The sequence below is a fragment of the Petromyzon marinus genome, chromosome 50, assembly GCF_048934315.1.
Source record: "Petromyzon marinus isolate PM22_M1 ecotype Great Lakes invasive population chromosome 50, UKy_Petmar_22M1.pri1.0, whole genome shotgun sequence".
Taxonomy (NCBI): Eukaryota; Metazoa; Chordata; class Hyperoartia; order Petromyzontiformes; family Petromyzontidae; genus Petromyzon; species Petromyzon marinus.
In genome coordinates this window covers 9,273,325-9,298,349 of record NC_133716.1, presented here as the reverse complement: position 1 = coordinate 9,298,349, position 25,025 = coordinate 9,273,325, and the positions used below count along the sequence as shown (strand labels likewise).

The 25,025-nt window shown below is 58.9% G+C and overlaps 1 long non-coding RNA gene across 1 annotated transcript; it reads left to right on the top strand.

Annotated features, from left to right (window-relative positions):
- Positions 1–21,241: 21,241 nt before the first annotated feature.
- LOC142931171 (uncharacterized) lies at positions 21,242–24,695 on the top strand. The gene is made up of 2 exons (XR_012947155.1): positions 21,242–21,745; positions 24,480–24,695. It is a non-coding gene; the product is annotated as an uncharacterized LOC142931171 (long non-coding RNA).
- The last annotated feature ends 330 nt before the right edge of the window (positions 24,696–25,025 follow it).

Genomic DNA, 25,025 nt, shown 5'->3' with positions numbered 1-25,025 from the left:
CACTTGTGATATTTCTTCTTGGTTGGTTCACTGCTTTATTTACACACCTGTGTTAAAATCCTATGGTTTACAATGTTTTTAAAAATAAAACTCATAATTAAGGCTATGGGGTTGTCACAGAAGCCGCGGTCATCACGTGAGTTGTGAATTTCAGGTCCGCTATAACCTGGACACGACTGCATAAATATTCAATCAAGCGCTCTCGAAGTTGGACTATCAGTAAAGAGGAGCCCTGGCAACCACGAGCAATTGGTCTGTGCAGATACACGCAGACACAGAGATACTACCACGTTACAGACACGGAGATACACAGCGATACAGAAGCACAGATACCACACTCTATAGCTCGCCACACTTTACAGCTCACCACACTCCACAGCTCACCACACTCCACAGCTCACCACACTCCACAGCTCACCACACTCCAAAGTTCACAACAACTTACCACACTCAGCTCACCACACTCCACAGCTCACAACACTCCACAACTCACCACACTCCACAGCTCACCACTCTTAGCTCACCACACTCCACAGCTCACCACACTCCAAAGTTCACAACAACTTACCACACTCAGCTCACCACACTCCACAGCTCACAACACTCCACAACTCACCACACTCCACAGCTCACCACTCTTAGCTCACCACACTCCACAGCTCACCACACAACTCACCACACTTCACAGCTCACCACACAACTCACCACACTTCACAACTCAACACTCCACAGCTCACCACACCCCACCGCTCACCACACAACTCACCACACTCAACACACCACACTCCACAGCTCACCACACTCCACAGCTCCCCAGACTCCAAAGCTCACCACACTCAACTCACCACACTCCCCACGCTATCGCTATGAGCCCCACATGCCGCTCACCTCACCTCACCGCTCACCTCACCGCCCACCTCACCTCACCGCTCACCTCACCGCCCACCTCACCTCACCGCTCACCTCACCGCTGACCTCACCTCACCGCTCACCTCACCGCTCACCTCACCTCACCTCACCGCTCACCTCACCGCTCACCTCACCGCTCACCGCTCACCTCACCGCTCACCTCACCTCACCGCTCACCTCACCGCTCACCTCACCTCACCGCTCACCTCACCGCTCACCTCACCTCACCGCTCACCTCACCGCCCACCTCACCTCACCGCTCACCTCACCGCCCACCTCACCTCACCGCTCACCTCACCGTCCACCTCACCTCACCGCTCACCTCACCGCCCACCTCACCGCTCGCCTCACCGCCCACCTCACCTCACCGCTCGCCTCACCGCCCACCTCACCTCACCGCTCGCCTCACCGCCCACCTCACCTCACCGCTCACCTCACCGTCCACCTCACCTCACCGCTCACCTCTCCTCACCGCTCACCTCACCGCTCACCTCACCTCACCGCCCACCTCACCGCTCACCTCACCTCACCGCTCACCTCACCGCTCACCTCACCTCACCGCTCACCTCACCGCTCACCGCTCACCTCACCGCTCACCGCTCACCTCACCGCTCACCTTACCGCTCACCTCACCTCACCGCTCACCTCACCGCTCACCTCACCTCACCGCTCACCTCACCGCTCACCGCTCACCTCACCGCTCACCGCTCACCTCACCGCCCACCTCACCTCACCGCTCACCTCACCGCCCACCTCACCTCACCGCTCACCTCACCGCCCACCTCACCTCACCGCTCACCTCACCGCCCACCTCACCTCACCGCTCACCTCACCGCCCACCTCACCTCACCGCTCACCTCACCGCCCACCTCACCTCACCGCTCACCTCACCGCCCACCTCACCTCACCGCTCACCTCACCGCCCACCTCACCTCACCGCTCACCTCACCGCCCACCTCACCTCACCGCTCACCTCACCGCCCACCTCACCTCACCGCTCACCTCACCGCCCACTTCACCTCACCGCTCACCTCACCGCCCACCTCACCTCACCGCTCACCTCACCGCCCACCTCACCTCACCGCTCACCTCACCGCCCACCTCACCTCACCGCTCACCTCACCGCCCACCTCACCTCACCGCTCACCTCACCGCCCACCTCACCTCACCGCTCACCTCACCGCTCACCTCACCGCCCACCTCACCTCACCGCTCACCTCACCGCCCACCTCACCTCACCGCTCACCTCACCGCCCACCTCACCTCACCGCTCACCTCACCGCCCACCTCACCTCACCGCTCACCTCACCGCGCACCTCACCTCACCGCTCACCTCACCGTCCACCTCACCTCACCGCTCACCTCACCGCCCACCTCACCTCACCGCTCACCTCACCGCCCACCTCACCTCACCGCTCACCTCACCGCCCACCTCACCTCACCGCTCACCTCACCGCCCACCTCACCTCACCGCTCACCTCACCCCCCACCTCACCTCACCGCTCACCTCAACGCTCACCTCACCGCTCACCGCTGACCTCACCGCTCACCTTACCGCTCACCTCACCGCTCACCGCTCACCTCACCGCTCACCTCACCGCTCACAGACACCTCACCGCTCACCTCACCTCACCGCTCACCTCACCTCACCTCACCCCTCACCTCACCTCACCGCTCACCTCACCGCCCACCTCACCTCACCGCTCACCTCACCGCCCACCTCACCTCACCGCACCTCACCGCTCACCTCACCGCCCACCTAACCTCACCGCTCACCTCACCGCCCACCTCACCTCACCGCTCACCTCACCGCCCACCTCACCTCACCGCTCACCTCACCGCCCACCTCACCTCACCGCTCACCTCACCGCCCACCTCACCTCACCGCTCACCTCACCGCCCACCTCACCTCACCGCTCACCTCACCGCCCACCTCACCTCACCGCTCACCTCACCGCCCACCTCACCTCACCGCTCACCTCACCGCCCACCTCACCTCACCGCACCGCTCACCTCACCGCCCACCTCACCTCACCGCACCGCTCACCTCACCGCCCACCTCACCTCACCGCACCGCTCACCTCACCGCCCACCTCACCTCACCGCTCACCTCACCGCCCACCTCACCTCACCGCTCACCTCACCGCCCACCTCACCTCACCGCTCACCTCACCGCCCACCTCACCTCACCGCTCACCTCACCGCCCACCTCACCTCACCGCTCACCTCACCGCCACCTCACCTCACCGCTCATCTCACCGCCCACCTCACCTCACCGCTCACCTCACCGCCCACCTCACCTCACCGCTCACCTCACCGCCCACCTCACCTCACCGCTCACCTCACCGCCCACCTCACCTCACCGCTCACCTCACCGCCCACCTCACCTCACCGCTCACCTCACCGCCCACCTCACCTCACCGCGCACCTCACCGCCCACCTCACCTCACCGCTCACCTCACCGCCCACCTCACCTCACCGCTCACCTCACCGCCCACCTCACCTCACCGCTCACCTCACCGCCCACCTCACCTCACCGCTCACCTCACCGCCCACCTCACCTCACCGCTCACCTCACCGCCCACCTCACCTCACCGCTCACCTCACCGCCCACCTCACCTCACCGCTCACCTCACCGCCCACCTCACCTCACCGCTCACCTCACCGCCCACCTCACCTCACCGCTCACCTCACCGCCCACCTCACCTCACCGCTCACCTCACCGCCCACATCACCTCACCGCTCACCTCACCGCCCACCTCACCTCACCGCCCACCTCACCTCACCGCTCACCTCACCGCCCACCTCACCTCACCGCTCACCTCACCGCCCACCTCACCTCACCGCTCACCTCACCGCTCACCTCTCCTCACCGCTCACCTCACCGCTCACCTCACCGCTCACCTCACCTCACCTCACCGCTCACCTCACCGCTCACCTCATCTCACCGCTCACCTCACCGCTCACCTCACCTCACCGCTCACCTCACCGCTCACCTCACCTCACCGCTCACCTCACCGCTCACATCACCTCACCGCTCACCTCACCGCTCACCTCACCTCATCGCTCACCTCACCGCTCACCTCACCGCTCACCTCTCACCTCACCGCTCACCTCACTGCTCACCTCACCGCTCACCTCTCACCTCACCTCACCGCTCACCTCTCACCTCACCGCTCACCTCACCGCTCACCTCACCGCTCACCTCACCGCTCACCTCACCGCTCACCGCTCACCTCACCGCTCACCTCACCGCTCACCGCTCACCTCACCGCTCACCTCACCGCTCGCCGCTCACCTCAACGCTCATCTCACCGCTCACCGCTGACCTCACCGCTCACCTCACCACTCACCTCACCGCTCACCGCTCACCTCACCGCTCACCTCACCGCTCACCTCTCACCTCACCGCTCACCTCACCGCTCACCGCTCACCTCACCGCTCACCGCTCACCTCACCGCTCACCTCACCGCTCACCTCACCTCACCGCTCACCTCACCGCTCACCTCACCTCACCGCTCACCTCACCGCTCACCTCACCTCACCGCTCACCTCACCTCACCACTCACCTCACCGCTCACCTCACCTCACCTAACCGCTCACCTCACCACTCACCTCACACCTCGCCTCACCGCTCACCTCACCGCTCACCTCACCTCACCGCTCACCTCACCGCCCACCTCACCTCACCGCTCACCTCACCGCTCACCTCACCTCACCGCTCACCTCACCGCTCACCTCACCTCACCGCTCACCTCACCGCTGACCTCACCGCTCACCTCACCTCACCGCTCACCTCACCGCTCACCTCACCTCACCGCTCACCTCACCGCTCACCTCACCTCACTGCTCACCTCACCGCTCACCTCACCACTCACCTCACCTCAACGCTCACCTCACCTCACCGCTCACCTCACCTCACCGCTCACCTCACCGCCCATCTCACTTCACCGCTCACCTCACCGCCCACCTCACCTCACCGCTCACCTCACCGCCCACCTCACCTCACCGCTCACCTCACCGCACCGCTCACCTCACCGCCCACCTCACCTCACCGCTCACCTCACCGCCCACCTCACCTCACCGCTCACCTCACCGCCCACCTCACCTCACCGCTCACCTCACCGCCCACCTCACCTCACCTCACCGCTCGCCTCACCGCCCACCTCACCTCACCGCTCGCCTCACCGCCCACCTCACCTCACCGCTCGCCTCACCGCCCACCTCACCTCACCGCTCACCTCACCGCCCACCTCACCTCACCGCTCACCTCTCCTCACCGCTCACCTCACCGCTCACCTCACCTCACCGCTCACCTCACCGCTCACCTCACCTCACCGCTCACCTCACCGCTCACCTCACCTCACCGCTCACCTCACCGCTCACCGCTCACCGCTCACCTCACCGCTCACCTCACCACTCACCTCACCGCTCACCTCACCTCACCGCTCACCTCACCGCTCACCTCACCTCACCGCTCACCTCACCGCTCACCGCTCACCTCACCGCCCACCTCACCTCCCACTTCACCTCACCGCTCACCTCACCGCCCACCTCACCTCACCGCTCACCTCACCGCCCACCTCACCTCACCGCTAACCTCACCGCCCACCTCACCTCACCGCTCACCTCACCGCCCACCTCACCTCACCGCTCACCTCACCGCCCACCTCACCTCACCGCTCACCTCACCGCCCACCTCACCTCACCGCTCACCTCACCGCCCACCTCACCTCACCGCTCACCTCACCGCCCACCTCACCTCACCGCTCACCTCACCGCCCACCTCACCTCACCGCTCACCTCACCGCCCACCTCACCTCACCGCTCACCTCACCGCCCACCTCACCTCACCGCTCACCTCACCGCCCACCTCACCTCACCGCTCACCTCACCGCCCACCTCACCTCACCGCTCACCTAACCGCCCACCTCACCTCACCGCTCATCTCACCGCCCACCTCACCTCACCGCTCACCTCACCGCCCACCTCACCTCACCGCTCACCTCACCGCCCACCTCACCTCACCGCTCACCTCACCGCCCACCTCACCTCACCGCTCACCTCACCGCCCACCTCACCTCACCGCTCACCTCACCGCCCACCTCACCTCACCGCTCACCTCACCGCCCACCTCACCTCACCGCTCACCTCACCGCCCACCTCACCTCACCGCTCACCTCACCGCCCACCTCACCTCACCGCTCACCTCACCGCCCACCTCACCTCACCGCTCACCTCACCGCCCACCTCACCTCACCGCTCACCTCACCGCCCACCTCACCTCACCGCTCACCTCACCGCCCACCTCACCTCACCGCTCACCTCACCGCCCACCTCACCTCACCGCTCACCTCACCGCCCACCTCACCTCACCGCTCAGCTCACCGCCCACCTCACCTCACCGCTCACCTCACCGCCCACATCACCTCACCGCTCACCTCACCGCCCACCTCACCTCACCGCCCACCTCACCTCACCGCTCACCTCACCGCCCACCTCACCTCACCGCTCACCTCACCGCCCACCTCACCTCACCGCTCACCTCACCGCCCACCTCACCTCACCGCTCACCTCACCGCCCACCTCACCTCACCGCTCACCTCACCGCTCACCTCTCCTCACCGCTCACCTCACCGCTCACCTCACCTCACCGCTCACCTCACCGCTCACCTCACCTCACCGCTCACCTCACCGCTCACCTCACCTCACCGCTCACCTCACCGCTCACCTCACCGCTCACCTCACCTCACCACTCACCTCACCGCTCACCTCACCTCACCGCTCACCTCACCGCTCACCTCACCGCTCACCTCACCTCACCTCACCTCACCGCTCACCTCACCTCACCACTCACCTCACCGCTCTCCTCACCTCACCGCTCACCTCACCGCTCACCGCTCACCTCACCGCTCACCTCACCTCACCGCTCACCTCACCGCTCACCTCACCTCACCGCTCACCTCACCTCACCCCTCACCTCACCTCACCCCTCACCTCAACTCACCGCTCACCTCTCGCCTCACCGCTCACTTCACCGCTCACCTCACCGCTCAACTCACCTCACCGCTCACCTCACCGCTCACCTCACCGCTCACCTCTCACCTCACCGCTCACCTCTCACCTCACCGCCCACCTCACCTCACCGCTCACCTCACCGCTCACCTCTCCTCACCGCTCACCTCACCGCTCACCTCACCTCACCGCTCACCTCACCGCTCACCTCACCTCACCACTCACCTCACCGCTCACCTCACCTCACCGCTCACCTCACCGCTCACCTCACCTCACCACTCACCTCACCGCTCACCTCACCTCACCGCTCACCTCACCGCTCACCTCACCTCACCTCACCGCTCACCTCACCGCTCACCTCACCGCTCTCCTCACCTCACCGCTCACCGCTCACCTCACCGCTCACCTCACCTCACCGCTCACCTCACCGCTCTCCTCACCTCACCGCTCACCTCACCGCTCACCGCTCACCTCACCGCTCACCTCACCTCACCGCTCACCTCACCGCTCACCTCACCTCACCGCTCACCTCACCTCACCCCTCACCTCACCTCACCCCTCACCTCACCTCACCGCTCACCTCTCGCCTCACCGCTCACTTCACCGCTCACCTCACCGCTCAACTCACCTCACCGCTCACCTCACCTCACCGCTCACCGCACCGCTCACCTCACCGCTCACCTCTCACCTCACCGCTCACCTCTCACCTCACCGCCCACCTCACCTCACCGCTCACCTCACCGCTCACCTCTCCTCACCGCTCACCTCACCGCTCACCTCACCTCACCGCTCACCTCACCGCTCACCTCACCTCACCACTCACCTCACCGCTCACCTCACCTCACCGCTCACCTCACCGCTCACCTCACCTCACCACTCACCTCACCGCTCACCTCACCTCACCGCTCACCTCACCGCTCACCTCACCTCACCTCACCGCTCACCTCACCGCTCACCTCACCGCTCACCTCACCGCTCTCCTCACCTCACCGCTCACCTCACCGCTCACCGCTCACCTCACCGCTCACCTCACCTCACCGCTCACCTCACCGCTCACCTCACCTCACCGCTCACCTCACCTCACCCCTCACCTCACCTCACCCCTCACCTCACCTCACCGCTCACCTCACCGCTCACCTCTCGCCTCACCGCTCACTTCACCGCTCACCTCACCGCTCAACTCACCTCACCGCTCACCTCACCTCACCGCTCACCTCACCGCTCACCTCACCGCTCACCTCTCACCTCACCGCTCACCTCTCACCTCACCGCTCACCTCACCGCTCACCTCTCACCTCACCTCACCGCTCACCGCTCACCTCTCACCTCACCTCACCGCTCACCTCACCGCTCACCTCACCGCTCACCTCACCGCTCACCTCACCGCTCACCTCACCGCTCACCGCTCACCTCACCGCTCACCGCTCACCTCACCGCTCACCTCACCGCTCACCTCACCGCTCACCTCACCGCTCACCTCACCGCTCACCGCTCACCTCACCGCTCACCTCACCGCTCACCGCACCGCTCACCTCACCTCACCGCTCACCTCACCGCTCACCTCACCGCTCACCTCACCTCACCGCTCACCTCACCGCTCACCTCACCGCTCACCTCACCTCACCGCTCACCTCACCTCACCGCTCACCTCACCGCTCACCTCACCTTACCGCTCACCTCACCGCTCACCTCACCTCACCGCTCACCTCACCGCTCACCTCACCGCCCACCTCACCTCACCGCTCACCTCACCGCTCACCTCACCTCACCGCTCACCTCACCTCACCGCTCACCTCACCTCACCGCTCACCTCACCGCTCACCTCACCTCACCGCTCACCTCACCGCTCACCTCACCTCACCGCTCACCTCACCTCACCGCTCACCTCACCGCTCACCTCACCTCAACGCTCATCTCACCGCTCACCTCACCTCACCGCTCACCTCACCGCTCACCTCACCTCACCGCTCACCTCACCGCTCACCTCACCTCACCGCTCACCTCACCGCTCACCTCACCTCACCGCTCACCTCACCTCACCGCTCACCTCACCGCTCACCTCACCTCACCGCTCACCTCACCGCTCACCTCACCGTTCACCTCACCGCTCACCTCACCGCTCACCTCACCGCTCACCTCACCCCTCACCTCACCGCTCAACGCTCACCTCACCCCTCACCTCACCGCTCACCTCACCGCTCACCTCACCCCTCACCTCACCGCTCAACGCTCACCTCACCCCTCACCTCACCGCTCACCGCTCACCTCACCTCACCGCTCACCTCACCGCTCACCTCACCTCACCGCTCACCTCACCGCTCACCTCACCTCACCGCTCACCTCACCGCTCACCTCACCTCACCGCTCACCTCAACTCATCTCACCGCTCACCTCACCGCTCACCTCACCTCACCTCACCGCTCACCTCACCTCACCTCACCGCTCACCTCACCTCACCTCACCGCTCACCTCACCTCACCTCACACCTCACCTCACCGCTCACCTCACCGCTCACCTCACCTCACCTCACCGCTCACCTCACCGCTCACCTCACCTCACCTCACCGCTCACCTCACCTCACCTCGCCTCACCGCTCACCTCACCGCTCACCTCACCTCACCGCTCACCTCACCTCACCTCGCCTCACCGCTCACCTCGCCTCACCGCTCACCTCACCTCACCGCTCACCTCACCTCACCGCTCACCTGACCGCTCACCTCACCTCACCTCGCCTCACCGCTCACCTCACCGCTCACCTCACCTCACCGCTCACCTCACCTCACCTCACCTCGCCTCACCGCTCACCTCGCATCACCGCTCACCTCACCTCACCTCACCGCTCACCTCACCTCATCGCTCACCTCACCTCACCGCTCACCTCACCTCACCGCTCACCTCACCGCTCACCTCACCCCACCTCACCGCTCACCTCATCTCACCGCTCACCTCACCTCACACCTCACCGCTCACCTCACCTCACCGCTCACCGCTCACCTCACCTCACCGCTCACCTCACCTCACCGCTCACCTCACCTCACCTAACCTCACCGCTCACCTCACCTCACCGCTCACCTCACCTCACCTCACCGCTCACCTCACCTCACCTCTCACCTCACCTCACCTCACCGCTCACCTCACCTCACCGCTCACCTCACCTCACCGCTCACCTCACCTCACCTCACCGCTCACCTCACCGCTCACCTCACCTCACCGCTCACCTCACCTCACCTCACCGCTCACCTCACCTCACCGCTCACCTCACCGCTCACCTCACCTCACCTCACCGCTCACCTCACCTCACCGCTCACCTCACCTCACCGCTCACCTCACCTCACCGCTCACCTCACCTCACCTCACACCTCACCGCTCACCTCACCGCTCACCTCACCGCTCACCTCACCGCTCACCTCACCTCACCGCTCAGCTCACCTCACCGCTCAGCTCACCTCACCGCTCCGCTCACCTCAGCGCTCAGGTCACCTCACCGCTCAGCTCAGCTCACCGCTCAGCTCAGGTCACCACTCTGCTCAGCTCACCGCTCAGCTCAGCTCACCGCTCAGCTCACCACCCAGCTCACCACCCAGCTCACCACTCAGCTCACCACTTAGCTCGCCACTCAGCTCGCCACTCAGCTCACCACTCAGCTCACCACTCAGCTCACCACACTCCACAGCTCACCACTCACCTCACCGCTCACCTCACCGCCCACCTCACCTCACCGCTCACCTCACCGCCCACCTCACCTCACCGCTCACCTCACCGCCCACCTCACCTCACCGCTCACCTCACCGCCCACCTCACCTCACCGCTCACCTCACCGCCCACCTCACCTCACCGCTCACCTCACCGCCCACCTCACCTCACCGCTCACCTCACCGCTCACCTCACCGCCCACCTCACCTCACCGCTCACCTCACCGCCCACCTCACCTCACCGCTCACCTCACCGCCCACCTCACCTCACCGCCCACCTCACCGCCCACCTCACCTCACCGCTCACCTCACCGCCCACCTCACCGCCCACCTCACCTCACCGCTCACCTCACCGCCCACCTCACCGCTCACCTCACCGCCCACCTCACCGCTCACCTCACCGCCCACCTCACCTCACCGCTCACCTCACCGCCCACCTCACCTCACCGCTCACCTCACCGCCCACCTCACCTCACCGCTCACCTCACCGCCCACCTCACCTCACCGCTCACCTCACCGCCCACCTCACCTCACCGCTCACCTCACCGCCCACCTCACCTCACCGCTCACCTCACCGCCCACATCACCTCACCGCTCACCTCACCGCCCACCTCACCTCACCGCCCACCTCACCTCACCGCTCACCTCACCGCCCACCTCACCTCACCGCTCACCTCACCGCCCACCTCACCTCACCGCTCACCTCACCGCCCACCTCACCTCACCGCTTACCTCACCGCTCACCTCTCCTCACCGCTCACCTCACCGCTCACCTCACCGCTCACCTCACCTCACCGCTCACCTCACCGCTCACCTCACCTCACCGCTCACCTCACCTCACCGCTCACCTCACCGCTCACCTCACCTCACCGCTCACCTCACCTCACCGCTCACCTCACCGCTCACCTCACCGCTCACCTCACCGCTCACCTCACCTCACCGCTCACCTCACCTCACCCCTCACCTCACCTCACCGCTCACCTCACCGCACCGCTCACCTCACCGCTCACCTCTCGCCTCACCGCTCACCGCTCACCTCACCTCACCGCTCAACTCCCCTCACCGCTCACCTCACCGCTCACCTCACCTCACCGCTCACCTCACCGCTCACCTCACCGCTCACCTCACCGCTCACCTCACCGCTCACCTCTCACCTCACCGCTCACCTCTCACCTCACCTCACCGCTCACCTCTCACCTCACCTCACCGCTCACCTCTCACCTCACCTCACCGCTCACCTCTCACCTCACCGCTCACCTCTCACCTCACCTCACCGCTCACCTCACCGCTCACCTCACCGCTCACCTCACCGCTCACCTCACCTCACCGCTCACCTCACCTCACCGCTCACCTCAACTCATCTCACCGCTCACCTCACCTCACCTCACCGCTCACCTCACCTCACCTCACCGCTCACCTCACCTCACCTCACCGCTCACCTCACCTCACCTCACCGCTCACCTCACCTCACCGCTCACCTCTCGCCTCACCGCTCACTTCACCGCTCACCTCACCTCACCGCTCACCTCACCGCTCACCTCACCGCTCACCTCACCGCTCACCTCTCACCTCACCTCTCACCTCACCGCTCACCTCTCACCTCACCTCTCACCTCACCGCTCACCTCTCACCTCACCGCTCACCTCACCGCTCACCTCACCGCTCACCTCTCACCTCACCTCACCGCTCACCTCACCGCTCACCTCACCGCTCACCTCACCTCACCGCTCACCTCACCGCTCACCTCACCTCACCGCTCACCTCAACTCATCTCACCGCTCACCTCACCTCACCTCACCGCTCACCTCACCGCTCACCTCACCTCACCGCTCACCTCACCGCTCACCTCACCGCTCCTCACCTCACCGCTCACCTCACCTCACACCTCACCTCACCTCACCGCTCACCTCAACTCACCTCGCCTCACCGCTCACCTCACCGCTCACCTCACCTCACCGCTCACCTCACTTCACCTCACCTCACCGCTCACCTCGCCTCACCGCTCACCTCGCCTCACCGCTCACCTCACCTCACCGCTCACCTCACCTCACCGCTCACCTCACCGCTCACCTCACCTCACCGCTCACCTCACCTCACCTCGCCTCACCGCTCACCTCACCGCTCACCTCACCTCACCGCTCACCTCACCTCACCTCACCTCGCCTCACTGCTCACCTCGCCTCACCTCACCGCTCACCTCACCTCATCGCTCACCTCACCTCACCGCTCACCTCACCTCACCGCTCACCTCACCGCTCACCTCACCCCACCTCACCGCTCACCTCATCTCACCGCTCACCTCACCTCACACCTCACCGCTCACCTCACCTCACCGCTCACCTCACCGCTCACCTCACCTCACCGCTCACCTCACCTCACCTCACCGCTCACCTCACCTCACCTCACCGCTCACCTCACCTCACCTCACCTCACCGCTCACCTCACCTCACCTCACAGCTCACCGCTCACCTCACCTCACCGCTCACCTCACCTCACCGCTCACCTCACCTCACCTCACCACTCACCTCACCGCTGAACTCACCTCACCGCTCACCTCACCTCACCTCACCGCTCACCTCACCTCACCTCACCGCTCACCTCACCGCTCAGCTCACCTCACCGCTCAGCTCACCTCACCGCTCCGCTCACCTCAGCGCTCAGCTCACCTCACCGCTCCGCTCAGCTCACCGCTCAGCTCAGCTCACCGCTCAGCTCAGCTCACCGCTCAGCTCAGCTCACCGCTCAGCTCACCACCCAGCTCACCACCCAGCTCACCACCCAGCTCGCCACTCAGCTCACCACTCAGCTCACCACTCAGCTCACCACACTCCACAGCTCACCACTCACCTCACCGCTCACCTCACCGCCCACCTCACCTCACCGCTCACCTCACCGCCCACCTCACCTCACCGCTCACCTCACCGCCCACCTCACCTCACCGCTCACCTCACCGCCCACCTCACCTCACCGCTCACCTCACCGCCCACCTCACCTCACCGCTCACCTCACCGCCCACCTCACCTCACCGCTCACCTCACCGACCACCTCACCTCACCGCTCACCTCACCGCCCACCTCACCTCACCGCTCACCTCACCGCCCACCTCACCTCACCGCTCACCTCACCGCCCACCTCACCTCACCGATCACCTCACCGCCCACCTCACCGCTCACCTCACCGCCCACCTCACCTCACCGCTCACCTCACCGCCCACCTCACCTCACCGCTCATCTCACCGCCCACCTCACCTCACCGCTCACCTCACCGCCCACCTCACCTCACCGCTCACCTCACCGCCCACCTCACCTCACCGCTCACCTCACCTCACCGCTCACCTCACCGCCCACCTCACCTCACCGCTCACCTCACCGCCCACCTCACCTCACCGCTCACCTCACCGCCCACCTCACCTCACCGCCCACCTCACCTCACCGCTCACCTCACCGCCCACCTCACCTCACCGCTCACCTCACCTCACCGCTCAACTCAACTCATCTCACCGCTCACCTCACCTCACCTCACCGCTCACCTCACCTCACCTCACCGCTCACCTCACCTCACCTCACCGCTCACCTCACCTCACCTCACCGCTCACCTCAACTCACCGCTCACCTCTCGCCTCACCGCTCACTTCACCGCTCACCTCACCTCACCGCTCAACTCCCCTCACCGCTCACCTCACCGCTCACCTCACCTCACCGCTCACCTCACCGCTCACCTCACCGCTCACCTCACCGCTCACCTCTCACCTCACCTCTCACCTCACCGCTCACCTCTCACCTCACCTCTCACCTCACCGCTCACCTCTCACCTCACCGCTCACCTCACCGCTCACCTCACCGCTCACCTCTCACCTCACCTCACCGCTCACCTCACCGCTCACCTCACCGCTCACCTCACCTCACCGCTCACCTCACCGCTCACCTCACCTCACAGCTCACCTCAACTCATCTCACCGCTCACCTCAACTCACCTCACCGCTCACCTCACCGCTCACCTCACCTCACCGCTCACCTCACCGCTCACCTCACCGCTCCTAACCTCACCGCTCACCTCACCTCACACCTCACCTCACCGCACCGCTCACCTCAACTCACCTCGCCTCACCGCTCACCTCACCGCTCACCTCACCTCACCGCTCACCTCACCTCACCTCACCTCGCCTCACCGCTCACCTCGCCTCACCGCTCACCTCGCCTCACCGCTCACCTCACCTCACCGCTCACCTCACCTCACCGCTCACCTCACCGCTCACCTCACCTCACCGCTCACCTCACCTCACCTCGCCTCACCGCTCACCTCACCGCTCACCTCACCTCACCGCTCACCTCACCTCACCTCGCCTCACCGCTCACCTCGCCTCACCGCTCACCGCTCACCTCACCTCACCGCTCACCTCACCTCATCGCTCACCTCACCTCACCGCTCACCTCACCTCACCGCTCACCTCACCTCACCGCTCACCTCACCCCACCTCACCGCTCACCTCATCACACCGCTCACCTCACCTCACACCTCACCGCTCAGCTCACCTCACCGCTCACCTCACCGCTCACCTCACCTCACCGCTCACCTCATCTCACCTCATCTCACCGCTCACCTCACCTCACCGCTCACCTCACCTCACCTCACCGCTCACCTCACCTCACCTCACAGCTCACCTCACCTCACCTCTCACCTCACCTCACCGCTCACCTCACCTCACCGCTCACCTCACCTCACCGCTCACCTCACCTCACCGCTCACCTCACCTCACCTCACCGCTCACCTCACCGCTCACCTCACCTCACCGCTCACCTCACCTCACCTCACCGCTCACCTCACCTCACCGCTCACCTCACCTCACCGCTCACCTCACCTCACCGCTCACCTCACCGCTCACCTCACCTCACCGCTCAGCTCACCTCACCGCTCCGCTCACCTCAGCGCTCAGGTCACCTCACCGCTCAGCTCAGCTCACCGCTCAGCTCAGCTCACCGCTCAGCTCAGCTCACCGCTCAGCTCACCACCCAGCTCACCACCCAGCTCACCACCCAGCTCACCACCCAGCTCACCACTCAGCTAACCACTCAGCTCGCCACTCAGCTCGCCACTCAGCTCACCACTCAGCTCACCACACTCCACAGCTCACCACTCACCTCACCGCCCACCTCACCTCACCGCTCACCTCACCGCCCACCTCACCTCACCGCTCACCTCACCGCCCACCTCACCTCACCGCTCACCTCACCGCCCACCTCACCTCACCGCTCACCTCACCGCCCACCTCACCTCACCGCTCACCTCACCGCCCACCTCACCTCACCGCTCACCTCACCGCCCACCTCACCGCTCACCTCACCGCCCACCTCACCTCACCGCTCACCTCACCGCTCACCTCACCTCACCGCTCACCTCACCGCTCACCTCACCTCACCGCTCACCTCACCTCACCGCTCACCTCACCTCACCGCTCACCTCACCTCACCGCTCACCTCACCTCACCGCTCACCTCACCGCTCACCTCACCGCTCACCTCACCGCTAACCTCACCGCTCACCTCACCGCTCACCTCACCGCTCACTGCTCACCTCACCGCTCACCTCACCGCTCACCTCACCTCACCCCTCACCTCACCTCACCGCTCACCTCACCGCTCACCTCTCGCCTCACCGCTCACTTCACCGCTCACCTCACCTCACCGCTCAACTCCCCTCACCGCTCACCTCACCGCTCACCTCACCGCTCACCTCACCTCACCGCTCACCTCACCGCTCACCTCTCACCTCACCGCTCACCTCTCACCTCACCGCTCACCTCACCGCTCACCTCTCACCTCACCGCTCACCTCACCGCTCACCTCACCGCTCACCTCACCGCTCACCTCACCTCACCGCTCACCTCACCGCTCACCTCACCTCACCTCACCGCTCACCTCACCGCTCACCTCACCTCACCGCTCACCTCACCGCTCAGCTCACCGCTCCTCACCTCACCGCTCACCTCACCTCACACCTCACCTTACCTCACCGCTCACCTCAACTCACCTCGCCTCACCGCTCACCTCACCGCTCACCTCACCTCACCGCTCACCTCACCTCACCTCGCCTCACCGCTCACCTCGCCTCACCGCTCACCTCACCTCACCGCTCACCTCACCTCACCGCTCACCTCACCGCTCACCTCACCTCACCGCTCACCTCACCTCACCGCTCACCTCACCTCACCTCGCCTCACCGCTCACCTCACCGCTCACCTCACCTCACCTCACCTCGCCTCACGGCTCACCTCGCCTCACCGCTCACCTCACCTCACCTCACCGCTCACCTCACCTCATCGCTCACCTCACCTCACCGCTCACCTCACCCCACCTCACCGCTCACCTCATCTCACCGCTCACCTCACCTCACACCTCACCGCTCACCTCACCTCACCGCTCACCTCATCTCACCTCACCGCTCACCTCACCTCACCTCACCGCTCACCTCACCTCACCTCACCGCTCACCTCACCTCACCTCACAGCTCACCTCACCTCACCTCTCACCTCACCTCACCGCTCACCTCACCTCACCGCTCACCTCACCTCACCGCTCACCTCACCTCACCTCACCGCTCACCTCACCTCACCGCTCACCTCACCTCACCGCTCACCTCACCTCACCTCACCGCTCACCTCACCTCACCTCACCGCTCACCTCACCTCACCGCACCGCTCACCTCACCGCTCACCTCACCTCACCTCACCGCTCACCTCACCTCACCGCTCACCTCACCTCACCGCTCACCTCACCTCACCGCTCACCTCACCGCTCACCTCACCGCTCACCTCACCTCACCGCTCAGCTCACCTCACCGCTCAGCTCACCTCACCGCTCAGCTCACCTCACCGCTCAGCTCAGCTCACCGCTCAGCTCAGCTCACCGCTCAGCTCAGCTCACCGCTCAGCTCAGCTCACCGCTCAGCTCACCACCCAGCTCACCACCCAGCTCACTACCCAGCTCACCACTCAGCTCACCACTCAGCTCGCCACTCAGCTCGCCACTCAGCTCACCACTCAGCTCACCACTCAGCTCACCACACTCCACAGCTCATCACTCAGCTCACCACACTCCACAGCTCACCACACTCCACAACTCACCACACAGCTCACCACTCAGCTCACCACTCAGCTCACCACACTCCACAGCTCACCACTCAGCTCACCACACTCAGCTCACCACTCAGCTCACCACACTCCACAGCTCACCACACTAAGCTCACCACACTTCACAGCTCACCACTCAGCTCACCACACTCCACAGCTCACCACAGCTCACCACACTAAGCTCACCACACTCCACAGCTCACCACTTTCCACAACTCACCACTCAGCTCACCACACTCCACTGCTCACCACACTCCACTGCTCACCACACTCCACAGCTCACCACACTCTACACAGCTCCCAACACAACTCATCACATCAGCTCACCACATTCCAAAGCTCACAACACAACTCACCACACTCAGCTCACCACATTCCACAGCTCACCACATTCCACTGCTCACCACACTCCACAGCTCACCACGCTCAGCAGGTTTAAGCCTGGATACTACTGGCATCATAGACTCAACACAATGCATGACTGCACGGTTAAATAGGCGAGCGGGGACCACTACTTTCGCACCTAATGCCATCCTGATCATGGCCATCATCACCATTGGGTAGACTAATGTCTTTCAGTGTTCTTAACACAATTTATAAACGTGCGTTTAGAGAATTTAGCTGCTACACATGTCCACGTGATCGGCCACTTTCTTGAACTTTCATTCGTGATAGTCAGGTCGCTTCTGAAAAATACCTTTATAGCTCAGTTTGTTTCAATTACCTTTTATTGTTCACTTAATGCTTTCGTGACTGCAGGAATTCATATTCTTTGGGTCTTTCGGTAAAGTCACGGAGATAGGTTAAAAGAAAATAACAACAAATAACAACTACCACGTTTCGATCGCAACACAAGCGTTCGTCATCACGCTTGTGTTGCGATCGAAACGTCGTAGTTTTAATAATGTAAATTTTTGGTTATTTCCTTTGAACCTATCAACGTGACTTTCCCGAAAGACCCAAAGAATATCACCTTTAATTATTTTCACAACTTTATATCATCAAATATCAGAAGCAAAGCAGGCTTGAGCCTCGACCCTGGATCAGTGAGTGGTTTGCGCAGCCGATTGTTGATGTGTAAAGCTGCGTGGCCCTACCCGTTCACGCTGGCGGGACGTGTTGAAGAAGTCTCCTCCACACTGTACCCCAGCAGACATGACCTGCCCGTTCACTCAGTGGCGTTTACCATTCAAACTTTTGGGGCTGACAGAGGCGGGGTGAGGATCAACTGCTGGGCTGCGAGATCGAACTGGCAACCACCGCATTTGCCAGTCGAATGCGGGAACGAACAACACCACGGCAACATCATTCCAATGTGTGTGCGGAATTCCATCTTTATTGAGAAAGTATCAATTCTCTTTGTGAATGCGTATTAACGTTGTTCACTTGGCACCATTGTTGCGTGTTCAGTCTCCATTCACGGTCGTTGGTGACAAAGAGAACGAAAACGGAAGGGGTGCACACAATACTAGGATGATCTTGATTTTAAAAAATATGTAAATCAATGGGGCATTACTCTCTGGTTCTTTCGGTAAAGTCGCGTAGGTAGAAACAAAATAATAATAGATCACGACGTTTTGATCGCAACACAAGCGGCCGTTCTCAGGCGGAAAAAAACAGCGAGAGAGCTGTTACAACAAGGTGATGAAGGTTATTATGAAGGTTATAACCTTGTTGTAACAGCGAGAGAGCTGTTACAAGGTGATAAAGGTTATAACCTTGTTGTAACAGCGAGAGAGCTGTTACAACAAGGTGATAAAGGTTATAACCTTGTTGTAACAGCGAGAGAGCTGTTACAACCTTGTTTTAAGAGCTGTTACAACAAGGTTGAAACAGTGGAACTGCTCGTTCAGCAGTTCAACTGCTGGATTATTTTTGTCCTCCTAAGAATGACCGCTTGTGTTGCGATCGAAACGTTGTGATCTATTATTTTTATAATAATAGATCACAGACACTCGCCAGTGGAGTGGACAACCTCCCGTTGCCATGGCTACGGGGCGGCCCGTTGGGTTCCAACCGTGGACTGTCGTTACGAACCAGTGGGCCACGTGACCACCCCACGTGGTTGAACACGTGAGCCACAGTCGAGTCTTACGAGGAGGAGCAGTGCAGCCGCTCTCTGCTGTTGTGATCGCGATCGAACGGCAAAGATGGATGTGTCCAGATGCAACCCGTACCAAGTGATGCTCACGATGGCGTCTTTAGTCGGATTTGTCACTTGGCAAGGGGTGATGGAGCCGGCCATCTGGCTGCCACCCTCCATACTAAAGGTGAGCGATCACCTGGGGGTTAATTCCCTGATTGGATATCTCGATAACCTGGGTGGCAATGCTGCTAGTCTTGGAAATCCCGATGATCTTGGTGGCAATGTTGCTCCTCTTGGAAATCCCGATGATCTTGGTGGCAGTGCTGCTCTTCTTGGAAATCCCGATGATCTTGGTGGCAATGTTGCTCCTCTTGGAAATCCCGATGATCTTGGTGGCAGTGCTGCTCTTCTTGGAAATCCCGATGATCTTGGTGGCAATGTTGCTCCTCTTGGAAATCCCGATGATCTTGGTGGCAATGTTGCTCCTCTTGGAAATCCCGATGATCTTGGTGGCAATGCCCCCATGGCATATGCCGACTTTGCTTCGACCGATTTTCCGAGCCAATCGATACCGGACAGCAACGAGAGAGAAGACGTCCCCGCCGAGCAGAGGCCGTGCGACATTCAACCACCGCCGGAGCCGCGAGAGCAGCACCGACATAGCCTCTTGTCGACCGTCATCTCCGCAATCAGCACGGGATTCAGTGCAGTGCAAGTGATCGCGTGGATTTGGGCACGCAAGGTACGTTCATCGCACCGCCGCACTACAACAGTCAAATAACACTTTAGCGTGGGGGTAGCGGTCAACTTTAAAATAAGTTAATATCAAATTTGTATACAGTAGATCGATCCCGGAGGGCATTTTGGTCGATTTGAGGCCGCCTCCCCCGCTACTCCCCTGCGCCCCCGCTACCCCCCCCACTACCCCCTCTGCTACCCCCCCACTACCCCCTCCGCTACCCCCCCACTACCCCTCACTACCCCCCCCCCACTATCCCCACCGCTACCCCCCTCCGCTACCCCTCTCCGCTGCCCCCCTCCGCTACCTCCCCTGCACACTCCCCCTCTACAACCACCACCACCCGAACCAACCCAACCCCGTTTTGGAGGCAGGTACGGGGGACCTGAACAGCGTCAGAATCTCTCTTGAGACTGGAGCAGTCCGATAAGCTATGAGGCTGTTTTAGTCTTTCACAGACGTCCAGTATGGGCGGGTCAGCAAGTTGTAGCGGCAAACAGAGCCGCGGGGCCTGCAGGAGAATGTGCGAGGCCTATAACAGGTCTCTATTCGGATGTTGCTGGCACGGCATCGGACAGGCGCATTAGCTAGTGAGCAGATGAGGCGACGTGACACATCGTGACTTAGTCGTTGTGTCCCTCTGGCCGCGGAGGGTGATGTGGGTGCGGACTGGGATGGTGGGGAGTTTTGGCCATACTTCACCTGGCTAGTCATTAGATCCGGTTCAGGGAGAGGGACGGACAGAGCGCATGCCCGGAGCTCCGTTTGTTTAAAATCATGGCCAGACGCGCAGCACGGCGTGATTCAGAAGTGTGCAGGGAAAGTTCGTTGTAAAGTGTTGCTCAGAGCAGTGTTGTGTAATTATTCAAGAAACACCTCTTACGTTTTATAATACGAGCAAATTAGGAATCAACGAGCTAGCATAAAGAATGTTCGTACCTGTACGTCGAGTAATGTTTCTGAACTCCATTTGGAAATACGGAGAGTGAAGAGGTTTTTTTGCATGCCAGAGATTCCACATCGTTAACGGGAGTGCGTGTGTGTGCCTCTTATTGTGCATCTTGGCTGTTGCTCTGAGAACAGAAGCCGCGTGATGGCGGCCTGAGCCCACAATTGGTGCGGAAGGCGTTTGTCTACAATTCCAAGGCCCGCTATTTCCAAAGGAGGAACCCGCGTGGGGTGAGTCGCAACACTGGGGGCGCACACAGCCGACAACACAACGTTCGTTGCTCGCGATCCACCGATGAGTCCCAGTGAGAAACGATCACGGGGAAACATTTATTATACTTCTTTTGTTCTTTCGGTAAAGTCACGTAGAATGAGAATAAAATAATAAATTGATGAAATAAAATAACACAATAATATTCTCACGACGTTTCGGCCATAGCGGGAAACAGAGCCGTGGGGCCGAAACGTCGTGAGAATATTTTTGTTTTATTTTATCAATTTATTATTTTATTCTCATTCTACGTGACTTTACCGAAAGAACCAAAGAAGATGAATCATTGCAGTCACGAAAGCTTTAAATCGAAATTTATTATACTTTTGATTTAAAGCTTTCGTGACTGCAGTAATTCATATGCTTAGCTCTTTCGGTAAAGTCACGTTGAAGGGAAACAATAAAATATATAATATATAAACAATAATATATTTTATTATTTTATAAAGTCACGTTGAAGGGAAACAATAAAATATATAATATATAAATATATATTATATATAATATATAAACAATAATATATATTTATATATTATATATTTTATTGTTTCCCTTCAACGTGACTTTACCGAAAGAGCTAAGAATATGAATTACTGCAGTCACGAAAGCTTTAAATCAAAAGTATAATAAATTTAGATTTGAAGCTTTCGTGACTGCAATGATTCATCTTCTTTGGTTCTTTCGGTAAAGTCACGTAGAATGAGAATAAAATAATAAATTGATAAAATAAAATAACACAATAATATTCTCACGACGTTTCGGCCCCGTGGCTCTGTTTCCCGCTATGGCCGAAACGTCGTGAGAATATAATTGTGTTATTTTATTTTATCAATTTATTATTTTATTCTCATTCTACGTGACTTTACCGAAAGAACAAAAGAAGTATAATGTTTCCCCGTGAATATATATAATATATTATTGTTTAATATATAAACAATAATATATTTCTATATATTTTATTATTTTATAAAGTAACGTTGAAGGGAAACAATAAAATATATAATATATAAACAATAATATATATATTTATATATATTTTATTATTTTATAAAGTCACGTTGAAGGGAAACAATAAATATATAATATATAAACAATATATTTTTCGATTTAAAGCTTTCGTGACTGCAATGATTCATCTGCTTTGGTTCTTTCGGTAAAGTCACGTAGAATGAGAATACAATAATAAATTGCTAAAGTTGAGGGTAAGAATCCACCCATTTTTTCGCCATATAGCATTGTGATATATAACGACTTATTGTTGGTAGCTTAGCTGATTGGAGAATATAGAGTTTATTGATAACATTAAGGTAATTTATATTTTAGTTTTTATTGGTTCACTATATAGTACTGTGAATAGCTCAGATGTGTAGGCCTTGACTTCAACATAGTCATTTCTGTGACCAGTCACTAGCTAATCACTCAGTTATTTCAATGCTAAATTCGCCTAGTTATTTCAATGCTAAATTCTCCTGTTTGATTTGTACTAAGTGCCTCGGTGAATGTGTATGGTCTGACTTTAACGTAGCTATTTCTGTGAGCAGTTACAAGCTAATCACTCAGCTATTTCAATGCTAAATTCTAAGCTAATTCCATTGTCAAGGAGTGCCTCTGCGGATGTGTATGCTTTAACTTAGCTATTTCAATTGCTAAATTCTATGCTAATTCCATTGTCAAGGGGTGCCTCTGTGGATGTGTATGCTTTAACTTTTAACATAACTATTTCTGTGACCAGTCACAAGCTAATCATTCAGCCATTTCAATGCTAAATTATATGCTAATTCCTTTGTCAAGGCGCTTTGTTCCTCTCACACAGCTTAAAAGCCGTGATCTGAACGTGGCTCTTTCACTCCAGCGCTGTCCTACCAGACAGTCTCGTCCCTTCACCTGATGAAGGCCGCTTGTGTTGTGGCCGAAACGTCGTGAGAATATTATTGTGTTATTTTATTTTATCAATTTATTATTTTATTCTCATTCTACGTGACTTTACCGAAAGAACCAAAGAAGAACAATATATTTATATATATTTTATTATTTTATTGTTTCCCTTCAACGTGACTTTACCGAAACAGCTAAGATATTTATTATACTCTTTGGTTCTTTCGGTAAAGTCACGTAGGTAGAAAAATAATAGATCACGACGTTTCGATCGCAACACAAGCAATCGTCATCAGGTGGGACAACCACAGCAAGACCACCTGATGACGATTGCTTGTGTTGCGATCGAAACTTCGTGATCTATTGTTTTTCTACCTACGTGACTTTTACCGAAAGAACCAAAGAATATGGATTCCTGCAGTCACGAAAGCTTCAAATCAAGATTGAAACAAATATTGTTTGACTGGGTATTGCATTGTACATTCCTGCATCGTACATTATACATCACACATACTTGAAGATACAAGTTCGATTATCGCGATCTGAAACTGAAAAATGCTAATCAGATGCCATGCGTAGAAATTTTGGGTTGGATTGGAAATTGAGCTGTGTACATATCTGTCCATTCCATCCCTGGATTCCTCCCCTATCCATACATGGTTCTGGATTCACGTGAGCCTATTGTTACAGTTGTCATTGTGAAGCTGACGGTGATTCTGATCACAGTTCTGTCGTAGAAATATACACAGGTCTGTGCGTAACTCCGTACGATTGCAGCAGCTGAAATAGAACGCGACTTTGTCCCGCGTGCAAACCCAGGTGATGGTTATCCGCAAGCTTCTCGTCAGCAAGGAGGACGCTGGGAGGCCCGGCAAGATGAAAGACTTCGCTGGCAGCGTGATGACCGGAAGAAGACGTGTCCAAGACGGCGGTGGCCCAGCGAAGACAACGAGCCCTTGGAGTCTTCCCAGCCTGCCAAGCTGGATTCGGCGGCAATAGCGAAATCGGGATAGAACTGTTATAAAACTGGGGGGGGGGGGGAAAAAAAATAACAAAAACATGTTCATTTATTATCTACAACAATAAATATTTATTTCCGAAGAAAATCACTTGTGATATTTCTTCATGGTTGGTTCACTGCTTTATTTACACACCTGTGTTAAAATCCTATGGTTTACAATGTTTTTAAAAATAAAACTCATAATTAAGGCTATGGGGTTGTCACAGAAGCCGCGGTCATCACGTGAGTTGTGAATTTCAGGTCCGCTATAACCTGGACACGACTGCAGAAATATTCAATCAAGCGCTCTCGAAGTTGGACTATCAGTAAAGAAGAGCCCTGGCAACCACGAGCAATTGGTCTGT